The 15,903-nt window shown below is 40.4% G+C and overlaps 1 long non-coding RNA gene across 1 annotated transcript; it reads right to left on the reverse strand.

Moving 5' to 3' along the window:
- Positions 1-7,512: 7,512 nt before the first annotated feature.
- On the reverse strand, positions 7,513-14,419 carry LOC145985047 (uncharacterized). Its single transcript, XR_014441390.1, has 2 exons — positions 9,308-14,419; positions 7,513-8,481 (listed from the first exon to the last, which is right to left on the reverse strand). It is a non-coding gene; the product is annotated as an uncharacterized LOC145985047 (long non-coding RNA).
- Between the last annotated feature and the right edge of the window lie 1,484 nt (positions 14,420-15,903).

Here is a 15,903-nt window from a genome sequence, read left to right on the forward strand (position 1 = left end):
AGCGCAGTCTTGTTGAAGTGTAACGATGTCGGCTATCCCTCTTGCTGTTAATTCTGGAACCAACCACGTGTTAATCATGTGAAGATAGCTGTGCTGGTTCACAGGACCATCAAAGAAATATGGTTCAAGCAGATGGTCTGCCGTTATCCCTGCCCAAATCATAACATGCGGTGGATTGCACTCAATTTCCTCATAAAAGTGCGGATTGTCTTTTACCCAAAAAAAGACGTTACGATTTCGTGAGCTACGATAAATCGCACACTCGTCAGAGAACATAACGTTTTTTTTGATCAATTACAAGGGTCGTTCAAGGTTGACCGGGATTTTCGTACGTAAAAAATCGATGAATAGCCGGATCATGATGAAACGTGCGGGTGATGTAATGTATTCCTACGCGAGTAACTAGCACCCGGCATGACGTATTTCGCGCATGCGCAGCAGTTGCAGCGAACATGGCGGCAAGCAGTGTGTCTGTGGCTGTGGAGCAGCGGTGTGTAATCAAATTTCTCGTGAAGGAGAAAGTGAAAGCAGCTGAGATTTTCAGACGATTGCAAGCACAGTATGGTGAACAAACAATGTCGCGGACAAGAGTGTACGAATGGTGTGAGCAGTTTCGTGAAAGACGGGAGCTGGTGACTAATGAAGCGCATGGACACATTCGCCCGACTGCAGTCACACCAGTGAATATCGCACGTGTTGAGCAAATGATTCTTGAGAACCGGCGAGTAACAGTGCGGGATATTGCTGCCGAGGTGAATATCAGTGTCGGGAGTGTTGAGACAATCATTCACGACCACTTACGCTTCCGCAAAATCTGTGCAAGGTGGGTTCCCCGCCAGCTGACATTCGATCAGAAGTGGACACGCAGGACGGTCTGTGAACAGCTTCTGAATTCTTTTCGAGCAGAAGGTGATGAATTGTTGCAATCCATCATCACGTGTGATGAAACATGGTTGCACAATTCGACCCCAGAGACCAAAAGACGCAGCATGGAGTGCAGTCATAAAGGTTCCCCGCCCCCCAAGAAAAGCAAAACGTAGCCGTCCGCTGGAAAGATCATGGCAAGTGTCTTCTGGGACATGAAGGGCGTTATCCATGTGGATTTTCTGGACAAAGGGAGCACGATTAATGCCCCGTATTACTCCACATTGTTGAGTGGTGCTGTACGAAAGTCCATTCGCAAGAAAAGACCTGGGATGTTGTCTGGAAATGTCATTCTTCTCCATGACAATGCCCGCCCTCACACGGCCAATGTGACAACAACAACTCTGGCCGACATGCGCTGGGAAGTTCTGCCCCATCCCCCCTACAGTCTGGATTTAGCCCCCAGTGATTATCATTTGTTTGCACCCCTTAAAGACCATCTGGGAGGGAAGAAATTCACGACAGACGAAGCACTGCGGAGCGATGTCCTCCAGTGGCTACGACAACAACCAAGTTCTTTCTACGCCAAAGGAATTCGGGAGCTGCCAGAACGATGGCAATGGTGCCTCGGCGCGCACGGAGAATACTTTGAAAAACTGACATAGTTTGGTGTTTCTTCTGCTACCTATTTCCTCTGCAGAAATTAAAGTCCCGGTCAACCTTGAACGACCCTTGTACATGCAGGAAGTGTGCGAGCAGCATTTCACATGCATGCACATGTTGCTCCAAGTCACGATTACTCAACTCATTCACTGGGGATGGCCTAAAACATGAAACGTTCAAGTCTTTCCGCATGTGGTCTCGCATAGTCAATCGTGGGATGCCTAATTCTGCAGACCGCTTATGGGTTGACTTCATCGGCAATTGTTCAATTGATTCCGCCACAGCAGCACAAGTTTCGGTGTGAGTCGTAGCTATCTGCTAATGGAACCTCTCCCCATGTTCATCACTAACAGCACCGAGAGACTCTGGGAAGAAGTCCAAGTGAGAGTGTAAGTGGAATGTAATTCCTACTGATGTCAGTATCTCTTATCGTCAGCGACACAAGGCATTCGTAGACTTTTTTTCAATGGATGGAACCATTTGTTTCTGCAATTACATTGATGGGAATTGAACACGACTCACAGGAATGGAGGCTTTTCATAGATGCCTCAGAGGTGAGTCTGCCATCATGTTCTCCACTATTCCCACATAATTCACCGCTTTCTTGTTTCCAAGGAAATTGACAGTCACATCTTTAAAATATAATCATGCTGCTTTTTCCATTTCATCCAGTAGTGCACTGAACAATACACCTTCCTTGAGCTTCGCATCTGTCATGTGGGGAATCATTTCTTGAAGCTATTCACACCCTCCCTATCCAGGGCCTTTACGAAAATCTTCATAAGACCGAGTTTAATATGGAGTGGAGGCAGCAGGATCTGTTCCCTATCGACAGGGGATCATACAGTACATTCTTCTTCCCTGGTTCTAGGTTGCTTCACTTTGGCCAGTTGTTCACAATGTAATGTTTGTCGCTTGCACGGCTGTCCCACTCGCAAATGAAACATGAGAACTTGGTGTAGCCTAAATGCATGCCTAGGAGGAGCGATACAACCTTTAGATCGGCACAGATTTTTTTCCACTTATAAGTAGGGTATTTTAGATATTTTAGAATATGCTTCAGTGTGTTGTATGTCTCTAGAGGAATGGAGCTTTTAACATTCCCATTGTGGAGAAGCACACGTTCCAGACTCACCTCTGAGGCATCTATGAAAAGCCTCCATTCCTGTGAGTCGTGTTCAATTCCCATCAATGTAATTGCAGAAACAAATGGTTCCATCCATTGAAAAAAAGTCTACGAATGCCTTGTGTCGCTGACGATAAGAGATACTGACATCAGTAGGAATTACATTCCACTCTTTCAGGCCGGAGCCCAAAAGTTCTGCTTTGGCCTTGCTACGTTCAAGATTGTGAACAAGGTCGTGAAGTTCTTCATGTGTAGGATGATGGACGTCTGAGTTGGAAACTGTAAAATCTCATCTTGTACCTCTGGTTCAGCAGGAGATTATGCATCTTCTTCGTCAACTGTCCAATGTGCAGGGGGCTCAGGTACAGGCAACTCTGGGCTGTGGGGAACAGGACGAAGTGCAGATGGATACACAATACTCCTTTTCTTTGCCATCGTCATGCTTTTACATTTGTGTAGCACAAAAGTAAGAGTTCTCAGTATGGTTCTTTGGTTCTCGCCAAACCATACGCACTGCAAATCACATAAATGCTCCCTTCCCATTCAGCCACTCTCTCAGATGCACAGCTAAGGTATTGCAGCAGATATGAGGAGACCATGCTTTGTCCTGGTCACCCAACTTACAACCAAAGTACAGGTCATAAGGCTTGCAGACAACAGGTGTGAGCTTCCTTTTCTATGCAGTAAATACAAACTCACCACAAATGTAGCAGAAGTTGTCACTTTTGTTCACACATGAGTGTGGCATTTTATTGCAAAACTTCTCAATGGCTCACAGGAAATGACCAGTGGCGTAGCATGGGCATTTCGGGTGGGAATGCCAAGTCTGAAGGAAGGGTCGGCCCTTTTTTGTTTAATAATTTACTTATGGAATTAGTCGCCACAGGTATTGTTTACTTGCCTGAAGTCAGCTGGGTTTTCAATAAAACATCATCTATGCATGTTTTAGGTAGAAAATGAGATGCCTCACTATGCCACAAATGTTTCGAACTCTGGTGTTTTATACTTTTCGGTATGATGCAAGTCATTAGAAAACCTACCTGAATCACAAGCACCTCTGAACAACAGTAAAAGAAGTCATTGTTGTGGATGATCCAACTACTAATTGATTTGGTTTATGCAAGCACTACTTGTATAATTCAAATATCATTTAATGTACTTAATGTTCTAACCGTATTTAGTTTCCATCGCACTCGATTTCGCGAAAAAATGCAGCCGCAAACTCCCCCAGCAGCTCTGTAGCAAGCACCAGCCTCAATGCTTGCAGCCGTTCTGCGGGAAAATAAGGCCTCCGAAGGAGTCACATGGCGAAGCGTGAAATTCTGGTGGAACCCGTCCACAAAGCTTCTACAAAAAGCTGTGCTTTCCGAGCTTGCGTGATTCCCGAAAATAGCCAAGTTCAACCGAAAGCAGAAGGATTCATCTATGGGTACGTTGCCAGCAAAAACTAGTAACGAATATTTGTCTTCATGAACACGTAAACAAGATCGCAAATATAATAATAATTGTTAGTCATAAAATAACTAAAAGAAGTTATTATCACTGTTCTAAATTCCATATATATCATATTATATTACAAATTATTTTAGATTTCGCGAAATGTAAAACGCGTAAAAAAAGTTGACATTGGGAGTTGGGGCAGTGGAATTTCTGCACCCCCGCGAAGAGTTTTCTCAGGGAGGGAGGGAAGATTGGACGGACCTTGGTCCTGCACCCTGCTTCCTGGTCGGTCCAGCTCAAATTACGCCAGAAGTGTTGACCGCTACCAGTGTTTGCAACTGCCAAATTATTTACGCAGTAATTCAAGTGAGCTCTTTCACAAATTTTACAATCAATAAATTGACTGCTTTTGAATAAAACTTGGGGTGAAAATAAAGCTATCTGAGAAAGAACTATCTACTGATATTTGTACATGGCATAGAAGTAAATCATATACATTCTGCATATTATGAGCACAAGAATATGTTTTAATGATTGATTGATTGATTTGTTGTTTTAAGTCCACTTTATGCACAGTAAGGCTAATCGGGACTGGACCTACAGTTTAAAATGGGATCTGAAACACTTGTGCCTCCACCGGGTATCGAACCCGGAACCCCTTGATTACAAGGCGACGACACTACCACTGCGCCATCGGGGAGGCCCGAATATGTTTTAAGTTCTATTATTATGACGCAAGTGGTGTTCCCAGGGTCTTTTTACGGTCCCCATTTTGTCATCTTTCCTTCCATTGACGTTTTTTCTTAGATATACTGGGCCAAAAGGGGGTTATGTCTACCATCCACCCCCCCCCCTTCGCCCCGGGCATGCCATTGAATGACACTTTATTACTTAAATATTAATGTACATACTCATTCTGCTGAAATGATTCTGATTCCTCCATGTAATTTTTATCTCCAAACTGATATATCTTTCCTTTGTGACGGATAAAATTAAGGAAATAGGTTGGTATCACTTTCTGTTGTTTCAGAGATTTTCAAAGTGATCTTGTGTGGATGCTTGCATTTGCAGTTGTGGAAAGCGCGTGGGATAGTGTGAGTGTTTGTTGCTTCGTGTTTTGTGCTGTGAATTTATCGGAATGAACGCGTATTTAGGAACGGTTGATGTGAAGTGGGGGTGTATTATTGAGCAATTGAAAATTGCTTTGTTTAGCTCGAGAGAGATAAGTGTTAAAATGAAAATCGTGAAAGGGGGTCGACCAACACCGCATTTACCGGACTTAAAACAAGTTAGCCCAAGGGGCTTTGTGCGACATTTCCAAAGCAATTTGTATCACAAGTTTATTTGGCTAGCAGGTTGTGAAGCACGCAGTAGGTTGTACTGTTGGCCATGCGTATTGTTCGCCGTGCACAAGACGAACTCCGTGTGGTCAAGTGAGGGATACTATGATCTGAATAACGTGCACAATGCATTACAGAGACATGAAAAAGCAGAATCTCACATAAGGGCATTTTTAACTCTGAAGGAATTCGTAAAATCTCGTGTGGATTTTGCTCTGGATCACCACAGACTAGTAACAATCAAGCGCCATAACAAAGTTGTTCGTCAAAATCGCGATATTTTAAAGCGTCTTGCAAGTGTAACAACCTTTCTTGGTAGTCAAGAATTATCATTCCGGGGACACAATGAAAGTGAGGCATCATTGAACCGTGGAAATTATGTAGAACTTGTAAATATGTTGGCAGAATTTGATACTTTGCTGGCAAGTCATTTGAGAATTCTACAACATTTACTGGCTGGTCAAGTGAGATTCAGAATGACCTTATTAAAAGCACGAGTGGTGTCATAACGGACGCAATTAAGGCCGAGGTAAGTGAAACCAAGTTCGTAGCTATTATGTATGATCGATGAATCCTCAGACGTATCACGGAAATCGCAACTTTCGACGATGTTTCGTTACGTGACGAAGTCAGGAAAAATTGTTGAGCGTTTCTGGGGGTTTGAGGATATCAGCAGGAACCGAACTGCAGCTGTAATTGCTGCCCACGTTGTTGAAACAATTCGAAAACTAGGCTGGGAATCAAAATTGGTGTGTCAAACATACGACGGGGCAGCCGTAATGGCAGGGGATCTCTCGGGGACACAAGCACGAGTCAGACAGATTTTCCCTAGTGCAATATTTGTTCACTGTTTTGCACATTGCCTAAATTTAGTACTTTCTCAAACAGTGAGCAACATTAGTGAATGCAAAGTGTTTTTCTCGACGCTAAGTGGCCTTGCTTCTTTCTTTTCGCATTCGACAAAAAGAAATGCTGCTCTCGACGATATAGTTAAAGCAAGGTTACCTGAAGTGGTTCAGACCAGGTGGAACTACAGTGAACGGCTTGTACAAAAAACGTCCGAAAATAGAGTGAAGATAATTGAAATGTTTGAGGACATTATTGGCAATGCACAAGACTGGGACAGTGAAACAATTTCTTCTGCGGGTGGTTTCTTGGCATTCCTGGATAGTTTCGAAACCAACTTTTTTCTTCTCTTGTTTGGGGAAATATTTTCCTTGACGGGATATTTATTTAATGTGCTGCAAACAAAAACTATGGATATTGGATTTTGCCTCAAAGAAATTGAAAGTGTCAAAAGTGACATTACCAAGAAACGAGAACAATTTGACATAATTTATACAAGGACAATAGATATTGCAGGAGTACCACAGCCGAGAAGGAAGAGGAACAATGTAGGCGACACAAAATCTCAGTACCAACGTATATATTGTGAAGTTATAGACAACATCATAAGCCAACTGTCTTCACGTTTTGAAAACCTTGAGGCCCTACGATTTGTTGAATTGCTCGATAGCGGGAAATTTCGCATGTATGCTGCTACATTTCCAGAAACTGCCTTCTCATCGCTTATGCAACTGTACATCCAGCATTTTGACAAAACCTTGTTGCACACCGAGCTCAGTATTGCCTATTCTCGGAATTGTTTCCGCAATAAGAGTGTAAAGGACATCTTGAAGTACATTGTAAACAACGAATTACAACAAGTGATGCCCGAACTCCACAAACTGTGTCTGCTAGTACTGACTATACCAGCCACAACAGCGTCAGTTGAAAGATCGTTTTCAACGCTGAAACGTATCAAGACATTCGCCAGGAACAGCATGGGTCAGGAAAGGTTGTCAGCCCTTGCTCATTTGTCCATTGAGAAGGAACTATTAAAGGAACTCAAAATGGATGAAATTAAATTATACGATTGTGTGCTTAAACGTTTTCTAGAGAAGAAAAGAAGAATGGAGTATGAATATCGTCACTAAGGGTGGCATCCAATGGACCAAGAGTTTGAAATTTATTGTGGTGAGTACATCGTCTATGCATGTGTTTCTTTGCTTTGAAATGAATTTTTTATTGTTTGTGTTTAACTTTTTATTTAGTGTTTAAGTTACTCCAATGCGGTTTTTAGGATGCCCAAAAATACTAAATTACATCATGCAGCGTAAAATAAACAAATGATTCCCATTTTTTTTTATCTAAATCGGTTTGGTCACCGTTTGACCATATTAAATAATAATGAACAAATAAAGGTACTAATAAGTAAGTAAGAAATTCCGTCTCCCTTTAGTTGTATGCGGAAAGTTCGCATATGCAAAACGTTTAATATCATATGAATAACGTTACCTGGATTTTTTTAAAAAAGTAAATGTGACGTTTGCGGATCATATGGTTTATTTTTAGTACAGTCACTTTATTACGATATTTTGACAAATCCAGCGACTGGGTAAATGAGGCTATAAACCTTGAATCTTTCCCCTCGGCATGTCGTTGTACTACATGTTTTGTTGTACTGAAACATTGCTTGCCTCCTTCGTAAGACTACGCTTCGCTACTGCCAGTGGCGTAGCGTTATAGTACGCCTGTACGCCCGGCGTTCCCAGATTTAAAATTTCAAAAATGTGTAAATGCTGTAAATATAAAGTACAAAACAATGGCGCTGCTTAAATGCATACTTTACAACGTTTACTGTACACAAATGGAAGAATATTTTAGTTGTTTCAAATGTAAACACCATGCACTCAGCATAGATGATGTAAACTCAACGTGCCTTTCATGCTGTATATGTTATACATTGCTGGAGTAACACTCGGAAACCACAGAAAAAAACGCTCCTTTGCAAACTCACAGATTATCTTCACATGGCCCAAACTTTGCTCTGATTGGCTGTTCCACAGAATCCAGTCGAGGAAAGCAAGTAGCAATTAGAACATGTCCTATTCCTCCAAACCAGTCAAGCAGTCAGCCAGGTGGCCTTGATTGCTACCTAGAAAGTTAGTTCAGTGCCAACTAGGGCACTCCTACTAGAAATCCAGTTCCGTGTGATAGGAGCTTAACCTGAAACAAAATTCGAAGTTAGTTCTCAATATAAAAATTTTCCTAGTTAGTTTTAGGTATAAGATGAACTAACCTAACCGAACGTGGTATCTCAGAAACCAGAACCAATGAGAGATTTTTATTGGTAATTTTAAAATCAGCATACCGAATTTAGGTAAAAGACGTTACATTCATTTAGGAACCACATCCATTGTTGTCCAGTGAAATTAATGAACTTTGTAAAGGGAAATCCAAATAGGAACACAATTATGTGTATGTTTCTGTCTATTGCAGATATGCAAAGAGATGACACAAAATGTAGTTACAATCTGCAATTCGCCAACTTCTATGATTGAGTAGTTAGCATGTCACAGCAGGGGTCTACATTACAATCCTCAGTAAAGTATGGAGGGATGTTTGTCCCATCATTTATTACATAGATTCATCATTTATCTTTATCTTAATTAATCTAGAGAAGAGAAAGTGATTTAAAATAATCTTAATGTAAATAAGAGCTAGATTTACCAGACGTTCTCTTTCTCTATCTCCCTATTCTTTTTCCTGTCTCTTGTTATGTTCTCCTATTTCTCCTACTCTCTTTTATCCCAATCTATCCCCTTTTTTGCTGTTCCTCTTTATTTCTCTCTCCTCGACCTTTATCCCTTTATTTTCTTTAGGTTCCATCTTTTCCCTTTTCTTTGAGTCTGCCTTTCTCAGTCTCTCAGTATATCTCATAACTATTTGTTTCTTTCTTCTATTCCCTGTCTCTCTTTTGATATGTCATACACTCTCTCTCCCCCAGCACATCTCAAATTCTGGACATGTAAGTCCAATCTCAAGGTAGTACCTGTAGGATCATAGCATGGCACAGCAGGAAGTCTTGGTTGATTTCCATTACATTCACCACTTTCTTGGGATTCTGGAAGAGCCAACTCATGGTATTTCTGTTGTTGGACACCCTGCTTCCGCCCGTTTCTTGGCTCGTCTACAATGAGACCTAATTGCTTCTTCAGCTCTGCTTGTATCTTCTGCTGCTGCTTCTGCATGAGCTGCTTATTTTCCTCTTCATGTACCTCCAATCAGAGGCTGCTGGTGGTCTGGGTCTATGGGCAGTGGCACAGCAAGGGGTGGGCAAAGTGGACGACTGTCCAGGACCTCGCGTTTGAAGGAGCCTCGTGTCCACGAAAAATGTAATAAATACAATATGAGAGAAATAGATAGAAATGGCTAATTTTTATGAACAATAAAAATGAAACATTTTGTTTTTATCTGGCTTTAAATTCTAGTTTAACTTTATAATTTGAATGAATACATCAAATTAGAGGTGTAACCTACAGGCTGGCGGCCCTAAGCCTAAGGGGGCCCGGAAACAAGTAAAAATTATTGTCGTATTTCTCATATGAAACATTTACACAAAAATCGACAATAACTTGCTTGCACATTTTTATCCGTTTATTATTTTCTTGAATAAAAATCACTTTGTCTTGTCTTTTCTCCTTTCTCTTGACCTTGCACTCCCAATTTTAATATGTTTGCAATAAATCACCTCTAACTGCCACAGAGCAAGGTGTGAGACATTTAAATGCTTCCATTGTTTTCAGCTCAAGGAGGGCATGGATAATTTTAGCAGTTATTCCTTCCTTTCTACAGCGATTGTCCTCCGAATTTCCTGTCACGTCCTAAGTTTCAAGAATGTGCTTAAATCTGAATCACCTCAACATCCATAATAGTCCAGGTGCATTTGTAACCCCATGGGTTTTTGATTGAAGCGAATATGTATGACTACCAGGGATGCGTTGCTAGTGTGGTACACAATTATGTACTACCAAGTGTTTTTGCCTGCAATTGTGGCATATGGCCTGTGTGACGTCATAACTCTAAGATGGCTGACGCTTCATGCACTAACAAAGAAAATTGATCAGAACTCCTTTAAGTGTGGATTTTGATAATTGTTTATAGAGACATTTTTTGTTCAGAATTGAAATAGGAACAAAATTGATTCTTACAGTTCTTTTTATGACTTGCAATGTTATGGAGATATATGCAGTCAAATTATTTCGTGCCCTTTTCTGCAAGGATTCTAAGCTTTATTTTACACTTTACTTGACATTCTGGCATATAAAGGGTAAAAATTACTGTCTGTGATATTTTGTTCATGCCAACTATTGTGGCGTATGGTCTGTGTGACGTCATACATCCAAGATGGCTGCCTCTACAGACATTAACAAACAAAAACGACCATATCTCCTTAACAGTGGTGCAGGAACGGGGGTTTACAGGGGTACATTGTACCCCCGCAAATTTTTGAAGGGGGTACTGTACCCCCTAAATCCGTAAATCGAGTTGTACCCCCCGTACCCCCCTTTGGTAATTTGACAGCAGATGGAAGGTGCTACTGTTAAATTTACCTATTATCAATTCGTAAAAAAAAAAATGTATTATTGTTTATAAATTTTAAGCATTATAGTCCTTACCACAGAAATTCAAAACATTTAATTGTAAACTTATTATACTACATTGTGCTTGCTACTAGTTAGTTCATTGACCTAAGTTCTTGGAAACCTCTTTAAGGAGATGAAGATTGTTTAAAATGTGTGTGGAACGATGGAATCAGATTGACTCTCAGACAATTACGCTGCAGACGATTGCTGCTTTGCGCAAGGGGGGGTACACATTTCTAAAGCAGTGGTCGCGTCGATTCGAAGATAAGATACAAATCTTCATCAGAAGAGTATATGACTGACCCCATTTTCTTTTGAATATTTATAATGGAATTTTCCGAAACGGAACACTTACACGAACGAGACGAGACACGACAGACCAACTTTGGGGGGGGGGGGGGTTACAATGCACTCCTGTACCTCACCCATATTTTTCATAAATTTGTGAGAGGGTGTTGAGAAAACTATACTTAAACCTATATATTAAGATATATATTTTTTAAAAAATAGAGTGCCGATTAGCCTATCTGAGAATGAGGTGAATTTGGAATAAGTTTTCATAACTTCAGAGTGGAAACCGAAAGAAAAATAAGCACAAACAAGAACGAGAAGGACCTCACCACACAGGAGACGAGATGAGGCTGTGACAATTCTCGACTCATCGCATCGCGATATCATTCCTAGGTGAAATGAAATCTTTCCTAGACATTTAAACAGGGTGCAATTTGCAATTTGCGATTTTATCAGAGGGGGACTATTTTTTACCTATGTATAAGGTATACTTATATTTGGACATTAATTGCTTAAAATTTAATTGTGATATCGAATGCAACACAAACACAACGCCATTTTATGTTAAACTCTAAAGTCAATATGTAAGAAAATTACATTAGTCAGATGAATGCACGAGATAAATGAGACTCACTGCAGGTTCTATTGGTAGATTTTGGATTGGATTTACAAGGTCTTTGAATGAGATGGGAATATTTGATTGATTGATTTGGTTTATTTTACTTCGCATTTCTGCCAATTTTGGCTAATCGCGAAGATGAGGATGAGTGATGATGATATGATGAAATTGATGGACACTCAAAAATAACACCCATGGGCAGGCCAGGATTCGAACCTCAGGCGTCATAGCGCGCTATGCTAACCCCTCCGCCACGGAGTCCGGCGAGGTGGGAATGTGTTTTGGATTTTCTTTGTAGATGCGAAAATCTTTAACTGTGACGCTCACATGCTTCTGCTTACATTAAAGTTTACCTTTTCACATAAACGAGAAATTGACATGTCATCCTAAAACACACGCATGTATCTGCATTTAATACCACTACATACGAAAATAAACCTTGGCCGGCTCTTCACATTGTCCACCAAAAATTGAAAAGAAAGAATAAACTTTTGAGCGTATTGTTTTCCTTGCTACTTCTGAGAGCTGAAGGATTTCGGTTTTGTAAATGTACCGAATGATATTACTTTCAGTACTTGAAGAGCGGCATTAGGTACAGCTAATTATATTACAAATAAATGATTTGTCAAATTTTTCACAAATATTTCAAAGTTAGACTTCTTACGAGTTGATTGGGAACCATCTGAACTCATTTTTTTTTCTTTCTTAATACAACACCCTATAGATGTCTGAGAAAATACCAAATGCATGGCTTCTAAAAGGCATTGGATGTGGTACACATCTGTCATAAATTGTTTAAAGATATTTTTATGCGTAGGTATGGGACTTTTAAAATTAGAATGAACGGAACTGAAGTGGAACTCTATATACTGTAGTTTCTATATCCAGTGGGTCGGAGATGATTATTCCTGGTTGGTGTGGCTCAAGATCCCCCCTGATTTTCCGTTCCGTGAAATCCAAATAAGCCCAGAATGATTGATTGATTGATTTAGTTTATTTTACTTCGCGTTTGGTGCCTCTTGGCTAATTTGCGAAGATGGGGATGAGTGATGAAATGATGAAATTGGTGAATGGACATTCACAAACAACCAAGCCCCAGCGAGATTCGAACCCGGGGCCCTTGGCGTCGCAGCGCGATGTGCTAACCACTCGGCCACAGGGTTCGGCTAAGCCCAGAATGAGGTCCAGAGCTTAGCCTTATATGTTTCAGAATTGTTATCTGATTTTAAAATCTGTTGTTTTTTTTTTTGTTTTTTTTTTTGAAAACTTAAATTCAAGCAAAAACAATGAAAAATATTTATGCATATTTTGCATTAAATAACAGGACATTCGTGTGTGCTGTTCTAAAAGAGAATATTTCTCATGGCTTCACATTATACCTAGGTATCAAGGACGTTTTTGTGGGGGTCCAGGGGGTCCAGACCCCTTCCCCCCGAAAGACTTACCAAGTAGTAAAAGTAATTTATCAAAATATAATTGTTTAGCATTTGTTATACTCAATTTCCATCAATGCCAATACCATGCTTGAACAGCGTAACAATTAAAAGTTAGGGTGCGGCAGAAATATCTCCCGGATTTCATTTGTGAATAACAAAGCAACGATAGATGTTATGCAAAACTTTATTGCACAGTTGGAAAGAACAAGGTTTACCATTTTATTGCATATTTACAAATAACAAAATGTTCCAATTATTTTTTGTCAAAATTGCCACAAGTCACCATTTTGTGTGACATAGTTGACTTTGTTTTAAAATGATATCGTCCAAATGCCAATCTGCACAGTGTACGCATTTCTGAAGTCTCGCCCTGAAGTTCTGCATTACCCTCCTAGTCATGTCTGGTCGGTATTGCCGCTCTTTCCTGTCTGATACCATCTTTCAGATCATTGGCTGTCCTCGGCCTTCCTTGGTAAACTTTAGCCTGCAGGTACTCCCACAGAAAGAAGTCGCAGGGTGCGAGCTCGGGGGAACGAGTTGGCCATGGAAGGTGACTTCGAAGTGAGATCAGACGCCCTGGAAACATTTCACGTAGCACGTTCATCGATATGCGTGCTGTGGCACCATCCTGTTGGAACCACACAGCCAATTTGCCACGTTCGTTCGATTTCGGTTGCAGGAAGTTGCGTAACATCCATACATAACGGTCAGACGTTACATTAACTGCGTGCCGTCTTCCTCAAAAAAGTAGGGGCGTTCTTGGAGTTGTCTCGGTACATATGGGAAACAAAATGGTAATCCTTGTTCTTTCCAACTGTGAAATAAAATTTTGCATAACATCTATCGTTGCTTTGTTATTCACGAATGGAATCCGGGAGTTATTTGTATACTCGATGGTTTTCTCCGCTGAACTTATTGGAAGGCAAGGAATTTGGCTCATACGGCTTTGAAGGATTCCAAAGTTTTATGCACTACTAATGATAATATCCATAAAATATTAATCAGGAACTTTACTTTTCGTTAATTGGATCTAACTCCTTTTTTTGTTATTCAATAAATATTCAATTCTTTTTCTATCCGACATTAAATTCGTTGCCAGGGCAGTTGTTTTTTGTGCAAATCTTGGCGATCTTAACTACACGTACGCTAGATAATGAATACTTGCTGCTATATTTCTATTCTTTTACTATTTTTTACCTATTCATGAAATAATAACAATACAATATTAATTAATGTACATATTTAATTAATTAATATATTAATTTAATTAAATATAATTATCCTAATTATTATTATTACGACACTTGATTGGACACACACACACACACACACATATATATATATATATATATATATATATATATATATATATATCCTATATATATAGGGGAAGGTGGGGCAAAGTTAAATAGCTAACAAATAATAATATTTGAAACGCATGTAATTACAGAAATAACAAATCTAAATACACAGTGTAATACCTACATATGTTGGCTACATATAATAAAAACAATGAGATGTAGCCATCTTTACTTTAGGAAAGACATACAATATTTATAAACACTGCAAAAATTTCACTTTGCCCCATATATGGGGCAAAGTGAAAAAGTAATTGGGGCAAAGTGAAATACACCAATTATGAAACATTACAATTAATTATGTGTTACAATTGTCACAAATGTAATGGTTTTCATCATCAATCTCATTATCAAATGTTGTGCATTCCTCATGAGCCCATTTCTTGCACTTGGAGCACGTGATCCATCCCTCACCTGGCTTCGATCTTGAAAAGGGCTCACTACAAAACATGCACTCTTCTTCGTCACTCTCATCAGAAGATTCATCATCTAGGCCTACTGGTAGTTTTGGTTTTTTGTTCTTACCCTTGCTTAGAGCTCGACTCCCAAACAATTGTTTACGCGCTGGCCTGTTCTTACATGATGAATCTTTGCTGTTTCCTGTAGCTGAAGAGTTATGAACCTTCAGCTCTGTCAAGTAAGGACTAGAAGTCAAAACTGCTGTCACTCCTGTCTTTCTCGATGTTTTTCGGATACTGTTGTCTCTTATCATTGCAGGCAAAGGCAAGATGTCCTTAGGGCTCACCTGTTTACACACTTTTGATGAAGTGCTAGGTTGTGGCTGTACCGATAGGACGTCAAATGGACGAACTTTTGGCTCATCGCGAACTATTTGTACTCCTACTCCTGATGAACCAGCTGATGCCTCTCCTGGAACTGCCGATTGGTTTGGAATTACATCGTCCTCACCTGGAGGTGGTCTGTTCGTCGTTTCTGCAGCTACAAAAGCCTCTTCCGGAAAGATGTTGGGGTCACAAGGACAGATTCCAGTTGACCTGAATCCATTTACTGCGGTCACTGTGGTGGCTGCCTTCATGTACGCTTTCCCAAAAAGTTCACCAACTTCAGTTATAGAGACTACCTTTCCTGGGTGATTACGTAGCCACGTAGCACATTCCTGAGAATAAAATGTGCTTAATGGGCCCATGAAGGCAACATCTAGAGGTTGGAGTTTATGACTCGTGTGAGGAGGGATACACAGGATATGCACGTGGTTGTCGCGTGCCTTTAGGACCAATTGAAGGTTCTTTGTGTGGGTCGCGTGGCCATCGAGAATAAGGAGTGCAGGATCATGAACG

The sequence above is a fragment of the Lepisma saccharinum genome, chromosome 3 (assembly GCF_977018435.1).
Source record: "Lepisma saccharinum chromosome 3, izLepSacc3.1, whole genome shotgun sequence".
NCBI classification, from domain to species: domain Eukaryota; kingdom Metazoa; phylum Arthropoda; class Insecta; order Zygentoma; family Lepismatidae; genus Lepisma; species Lepisma saccharinum.